This window comes from Haemaphysalis longicornis, unplaced genomic scaffold, assembly GCF_048455015.1.
Source record: "Haemaphysalis longicornis isolate Haplotype H1 unplaced genomic scaffold, Haemaphysalis longicornis Haplotype H1 scaffold_5, whole genome shotgun sequence".
Taxonomy (NCBI): Eukaryota; Metazoa; Arthropoda; class Arachnida; order Ixodida; family Ixodidae; genus Haemaphysalis; species Haemaphysalis longicornis.
Genome location: NW_027526385.1, coordinates 41,601,108 through 41,608,748, shown reverse-complemented (window position 1 = coordinate 41,608,748; position 7,641 = coordinate 41,601,108).

Genomic DNA, 7,641 nt, shown 5'->3' with positions numbered 1-7,641 from the left:
GAGATGAAGGAATGAATGGCTTGACAGATATCCCCATGGCAGTGGCCTAGCTGCGTGCCTCCAAAAGACAAAAGCACTGGCAAGGTTAGTGGCATTCCAAGACGCCGCAGGGGAGCCTCCAGCAGCCTTCTCCGGTGATGCGAGAATCGGCGGCAAAAAAGGAAGAAATGCTCATCCGATTCAATTTCATGGCAGAAGTGGCACAAGGGTGAGGTTGCTAGATCTGCCCGGGAACACACATGTTGGTTGGTTGGTTGGTTCGATCCTTAAGTCATGATGCGTATCCACGCGGGGGATTGGCCAAGAAGCTGCCTGTAATGATTAGGCTGTGACCCGGTTTAGAAAAAAAAAGTGAGGTACGAGAAAAATATTAAGAGAACAAAAAGAAAACTTTGAATAGAACAGGATTGCTGGGAAGAAAAAAAATTGCGAATGAAGACATAGCTTGTCTAGCAGGGCATCCGGCATGTCGCCGCAATAAAGGAGTGAAAGGCGATCACAACATCTCTGTGCCAATATCCTAGGACGGAAGCACCCAGGGAAAGAATAACTGTTAAAGATAACGGGAGAATCAGACGATTAAACGTGTATTCAAGGTGCGTGCGTCGCATCGTGAAAAGCTGCGGCAATTTAAAAGAAAGTGTTCTATTGTTTCAGGGGGCCTGGCAGAAAGGGCAGTGAGGAGATAAAGCCTGACCAGCTTTGTGTAGATAAAAATTTAAAGGGGGGATTCTGCAGCGAAATTTTGTGATTGCCACCTCACATTTACGAGATTCGCAGAATTTAGGCTTCCATAAGTGAGAGAGGTGAATATAGTCGGAGCGTGATCGAAGGGCATCCTGCCGATTAATTTGTAAATCTTGAAGGCGGCTGAACCTCGCTCCCAAAAGAAAACTGTCAATTGGGCAATTCACGACGGCAGGATCCCCAAGAGCCAAATTGGCTAATTGGTTTGCCAGTTCATTGAAGATTATCCCTGCGTGACCAGGGACCCACACTAACCGGATCTCACGAAGCTGGTAAGGAACGAATGAACGGAATGACCGGAGAAGGGAAGAATCTTAGAATTGTGCAAGTAATAATGTAAATTGCTGATGATATCTTCAAAGTATAATGGCAGGTACCCACTAGGGGGGATTGGCCAGGACTAACTCACTTGTGGAGAAAGAGAGAGAGAGAGAGAGAGAGAGAGAGAGAGAGAGAGAGAATTCGTGAGGACATCAATATACTAATCTATTTCCGGAAAGTCAGGGGCCCTAAAATGCCACCTCGTTATCATTAAAACCCCAATTACCCATTAATTAGTACACTTCAGCAATCCAAGCGACCTAAAGCAGAAAGAAAAGCTGGAATACAATTATATATATCCCTTTTTTCATACACCAACTTTGTTGCGGTAATAGACAATATAAGAGGAACCGATAAAGTCAACCCCAAACGCTCAATCGGATCCTACAAAAACAATTGTCTAGCTGCTGAGAAGCGGCGACAGGCGAGAAAAAAATGTTCGATTGTTCCAAGGATCTGGCATCGAACATTTAGTTTCGTTGGTAAAATCCCTGTTCGAAACAGAAATGTAGCCGTCGAATCCTGCAATGCAGCTTGGTGAAGGTGACTTCGCACTGCCGGTAACCACAAAAATGAGCATTACAACCGAAATTTAAATGTTGAAACTCTTCAAAGGATAGAAGTGCATCGGAACATGCAGCGTCTAAATGCCAATATCGTCCTAATTTTGATGATGCAAATAGAGTCAGATTAGGTATGCCGAATTGAACGGGAGCTGTGACAGCGATATTAGCTTAATGGTCCGCTCTCGTTGACCCTGATGTCCGCATGGCCAGGGACCTCCTTCACGTGACTTGGAACAACAACAAAAAACAATAGCGTGCGGTACAAGGGAAAGTCGGAAGAGGAAGGTAATGCCGAGATAACTGACATCGAATCGGATAATAAAATTAGCAGTGGCTTAGCTCGGTTATGCCAGGATATACGTAGCGTGAGCTAAGGTTCACCTGGTTATTCTTGGCTTTCCTGGTTGTGTAGGATTAGCTGATTATCATGCTTACTGCTGCTTCAATGACACACACACGGTATACGCATTATGTGACACGTATCAAGCGGCTCCGGCGCAGCGTCACCAATCGCCCCAGAGCTGAGCTGGTTCTACTGGCGCACGCTGGTGTTGCTGCGATGCACGAGCCATCGGTTCCACACCCGGCCACCCCTCACGTGATCGTCAAGTGGACCGGACCGCCACGTGCAGAACGGAGGTCGGCGAAGACGCTGGGCGGGTGGGGTGCGTGAGAGACGCCGGGCAGCGAGCAACGTTGTGTGCGCCGTGCGACGTCACTGCTCCTCGCGCATGCGCAGCACGGCTCTCCAGGAGCCACGTGAAACTACACAATCTCGACCAGTGCAGCTCACGCTACAAAACTTGCCGTGGCCAGAACCACCAAGATTGAATCAACTCGAGGAACAGCTATTCGCCGCGCGACTTCCGCCAGGAGTTCGTGCACCTTTGTTCAAAATTCTGTTTCACCCAGCTTTGCTGGTCACCGTCCTTCGCAGAGTGGAATGACTCATGGTTTTTTGTTTCGCAGTTTCGCACCTCAGTGCTTATGCCCGTTACCAGGGTCGACCCGAAAAGCGTCGGTACTACGGCGCGCTGGCTTCGAAGCTGACAGACTCTGACCCTGCAGATGCGGTGTGCTCTGGTGAAGTGGTCGCGGCTTGAGTTTACCGACGTCAGTGACGATCTCCTGATATGCTACCCGCTTTGCTACGTTTGAAAACCTGTAAGCGTACACAGGCGTACAATACCACATTACCTGACAAGTGGGTGGGTGCCCGTGCATAAAGAGGCTGGTTCAGACGGCCATCATGTCGCTGAGGGAAAGGTGAGCTATCCATGCTCTCTTTGAGCAGCTCTTGTATGAAAATCGTTGGCCGCGTGGGAGTTTTGTCGAACCATCGCCTACTCGATGAAAGCGGCGACTGGATCTGCCGTGATGATATATCCCTATAGACCACGCACAACAGAGAAGAAGCAATTGTTTTCTGCGGGGACTAATCTCATCCGCAGCTCATTGCATAGATTGAAACATTCTCTTTATTAAATGCGGAGCATCTTATAGTCTGGGCATGTCCCGCGTCGGCGTCCGCACTCACACTGCGCATGCGCAACTCTCCTCGTTCCCTCTCTCCCACAGCTGCGCGATACTCCCGCCACTTCTTCTCTCGTACCAGCTGCGTGCACTTCGCTTTCGCTTCTCCCGCGTTCTCGCTTCTGCTTTCGCGGCGCATGCTCGGCGCTTGCGCATCTCTCCTCCTCTCGTCTCCTCTCCTTCAAACTTGAATGTAAATCGGGTAGCGCGCTGCGCGCGTTCAGTTGAGCGCTTGCTGCGGTTGACTCCACTTCACTCCGTTCTTCCGATGAAGTGTGATGGAAGCAACAGTCCCGTCAGTTAGTGGGTTGGCGCAAGCAAGCGTCAGCACCACCCCACACACAACGGAACCCCAAGATGCTCCGCATCTACTCATCGCTCCCTTCGGGAAGATGGGGCTAATTTTTTTTTGACGGATGGATAACCAATTGCATATGCTAGTAATCAAATGAACTAAGGTGTATATACGGGCTAATTACTAAGTACATCGTCGTAGGAATTCCGGTCAAGTGCCAAGTACAACTGCAGCATCGGCGTGGCTTCACAAGCTAAACCTTATCTTATCAGTTCCCACCCGCAGCGGTGGCTCAGTGGCTTAGGCGTTGCGCTGAGCACGAAGTCGCGGGTTCGATTCCCGGCCGCAGCGGCCGCTTTTTTGATGGAGGCGAAAAGCAAAAACGCCCGTGTGTACGAGATTTCGGCACACGTTAAAGATCCCTAGGTGGTCAGAATTAATCCGGACCCCTCCACTACGACGCACCTCATCGCCTGCGTTGCGTCGGCGCGTTGAACCCTACAATCAATAAATCAAATCAATCTCATCAACTCTGTGTCTAACGTGTGGTGCAAAAAATGACGTAGGACATTTTTTTCCAACAGAAGTCCGAGAGCATTTGACGGAGCGGTCAGTTTTGTTTAAAGAACTTCGAATGAAAGCCGCCCCCGCATGCCTCTTTCGGCGAGGTCATGTTCCCTAACGATCATTGAGTTACAAGGGGAGACATTTCACGCCTGGTCCTCCAGTTTTGGGAAAACGCAAGCCATTGTGACACCATGCAAGGCTGGTTAACTTGAGGAAATAGTAAGGACAGCAGAATGAGGACAAGAGTGCCTTTTTCCCGTCCTTATCTTTTCCTTGAGTTTTTGCTTTGCGCTTGACCGAAATTATCACTATTATAACGAAAGTAACGCGGGCCTGACAGGCACGCATCTCTGCGGTGGCAGCAAACAGATTACTCTAGCAAGTAATGTCAGCGCGGTATGAAATGTGAATAGTTGTACCAAGTTTCAATCGGGAAACAGATACGAATAAAGTAGCAAATGCTAGCTCAGTGCGCAACTGCTAGGCTCTTGGGCTGGCTGCACGCTATTGTGAAAATCTAACGGTTTAAAAACGCACCATCTAAGCAGAAAAATTAAAGCCGTCCCACTCAATGTTGTGGGGATCCTGGCGCCCGAGCCATTGCGCGATCGCTAGGTTTGTGCCGTTGCGCGGCGCTTTTCCCCTCTCTCCCCGAAATGCCGGCTCGTCTCGGCGCCACTGTGTAGAGCCGAGCCGTCTTCTCAAACTCCTGCCTGAGGTGAAGGCTGCAGCGACTGTTGCGGTGATAAAACACTGTCGCGCAGCAGGTGCTCTGCCCTGGTAGTGGAGCTAACCTCACCTCATTGGCCCGTTTGAACGATTCCCGAACCTCACTCTCGCCGGGACGCGAACGCGCTATGCGCGGGGGTCCGTTCGGGGAGACGCTTCCAGACGCCGAAGGCGTTGGCCGAAGGTATGTGACGCTTTCTTTAACAGCCGGCTGTAACTCTGTTGCGCCGGCGAAAGCCCACCAGCCCTCCCGGCTGCCGGCCCGTGCCTTAGGCTGCCCCTGTTGTCCCTACGCTCACATATAGCAAGGCCGTACCTACCACTAGACGATCACGCCGTGCGGTACGCGCCTCTGAGCGAACGGGCCACGTCTCCCTCGCCGCTGCGAGCCGATCTGGCCAGCACGGCGATGCGCGCGCACAACGGTTGCCCCTCGCCCCGGATTTTGCCCTGACCGAAGAGCCCACTGGCTCTCTGCTCCGACGACGCGCACACTTGCACGTGGCGCCCCATCGCCCCCTTCAACTAAAGGGAAGTACGTACCTATACCTTAGATCAGGTAACTGGGACGTTGATGTAAAATAAACGTCTTCCCGCCGCACCCTGGGCATTTTCCTTTGTCGCCCCTACTCCACCTGTCCAACAGACGCGGTGTTGAGTTGGCGCGACGGCGTTTCAGTATCGTGAGCGTGCTCAACTAGCTCGAACCCATGGTGGTTCCTCGCAGTGTGCATGAGTGCATGCCTTGTGAAATGCCAGGGTTGTGCATATTGTGAGGTACATAGACGACAATGTGAAAGCTGTGGGCAGTACAGAGCCGTGATTCGCCATAATGGGCTGTACCACCGTTATCCGCTCACTCTTACCACCCATCAAGCTCTTCCGCGCCCTGTCTCATTTCTCTCCTGATGAGCTTAACAGAAGTTTGTCAAATGCAATTCTAATTTCCCGCCTTCGCAGTGCTCGCGCGCCCCCTGCCTGAAAAAGCGCCAGCGGGAGTTCTGTCCTTTTTGTGCGTGCTTTTCCTCCCGCACGTGCTGGCGTTGCACGCAGACTCTTTAGCGAGGTCACCACTAGACGGCCCTCCGATCGACGTCTGTCCATTTCCCTCTATACTGGCCGGAGCACGGATACGTCGGCATCAACATCTGGCGAGATGGCAGGAGGGTGTCAAACCTCCTTTGACGATTACGCCCATTTGGCATATGCGTGGAACTCGCGTTGTTGCGAATCTCGCCAATGCGAGGTTACTTTAGCTAGCTTACGTTGTAGAGTTCCGCAGCTCAACTTCTATATGCACAGTGCTGGGCTCACCTCCTCTCGTCATTGTGCTCTTTGTGATGAACCCGAAACCATAGGGCATTTTCTCTTACATTGCCGTGGTTTCCCTTTAATGAGAAGAAAATACCTCGTGGAGCCAATTCTTCGCCTTGGACTTACCCTTTCAATGCCGGTCTTACTGCCGTTTGGTGCCATTTCGCTTGGGTTTACTCACAAGAATTTGGTTACAGCCGTCCACACCAACGTCTCAGAGACTAGGCGCCTACCCTGTTAGCCGCTCTTCTTGTACACAGACGAAAGAAGAGCCCGTTCTTGCAAATTCCTGCGTTGTGCTCTTCTACAAATTCCTGTGTTTGTTGTGCGATTATTCTAATCAACTTTTTTTTTCTCCAAAATTTAGTTTCCTAAATCGCGCACATTAGCCCCATAAAGCTCCCGATCCTGGGAAATCCCCCAAGTGGGTATGCACCGCAATCAAAGGAACAACAACAACAACAACAACAACAACAACAACAACACTGCCACTTTTTTTTCGCTTACTATCGTAAAAACCAACCTAACCAGCGTTCCTAACTAAATGAACGCGGGCGCTGGCGGTTAATTACGTATATTTTGCCTCAAATGTAGCTGCAGTTTTCTTTGCGCTGAACAACGAGGAGGTGTATAGACAAGCGCCAGCGGTTCGCTAGTTGCGAGCGCTTATGACTATATAACCACTTGGCCTTCAAAGCCACTCGGTTACGCAGCGACGACAGCCGCTACGACGGAACGCCAATTCTCTTCTCGCTTTACTCGGGTCCAGCGAGTGAGCTACCTGGACAAGAAACGATTGAACATGTTATCATTGATTGTCGGGATGGGGTTTTGTTCTCGGATGTCCTGCAATGAACGCCAAAAAAAGAACTTCCAATCGACGTGCGCGGTATTCGGTATTTGTGCGTTCAAAATGAAGATGGTATTCCATTGAATTTAATCATGCTACTGAGCTAGCACAGTATATGGAGGTGTCGGATGGCAGTCCGGTACTCCGACATTGATGCGCGTCCTGTCCGAGACTATTTCCCAGAGGCCGTGGTCTAATTCATTGGAGTTGTGAAGGCACAAGTTGATGTACCGGACTGGCTGTCACAGTGGGAAAAGTTAACATAGACGAGAATATTTTAGCCAATAGCGCTATACCTCAAAGTGATTTTATGATATAACGCCCGTGTGTCCGAGATTTCGGCGCACGTTAAAGATCCCCAGGTGGTCAAAATTAATCGCGAGCCCTCCACTACGGCACGCCTCATCTTCGTCTGCGTTGCGTCGGCGCGTTAAAATTTACAATCAATCAATCAATCAATCAATCAATCAATCAATCAATCAATCAATCAATCAATCAATCAATCAATCAATCGATGGATTGTGTCATTTAGTTCAACCTAATTTTGTTTGTACTACTGTTTGTGTTTGTACCATAAGAACATGTTCAGAAAGAAAAAAAAATTGGCGCCAATCCACGCTGTGAAGGTGATTGGCAGGCAAACTTTAAATGACACTCACAACAATTGCCCATGCGACGTCACTTGAATTCACACACGTGGCTCTACAAAGAGTGAAACC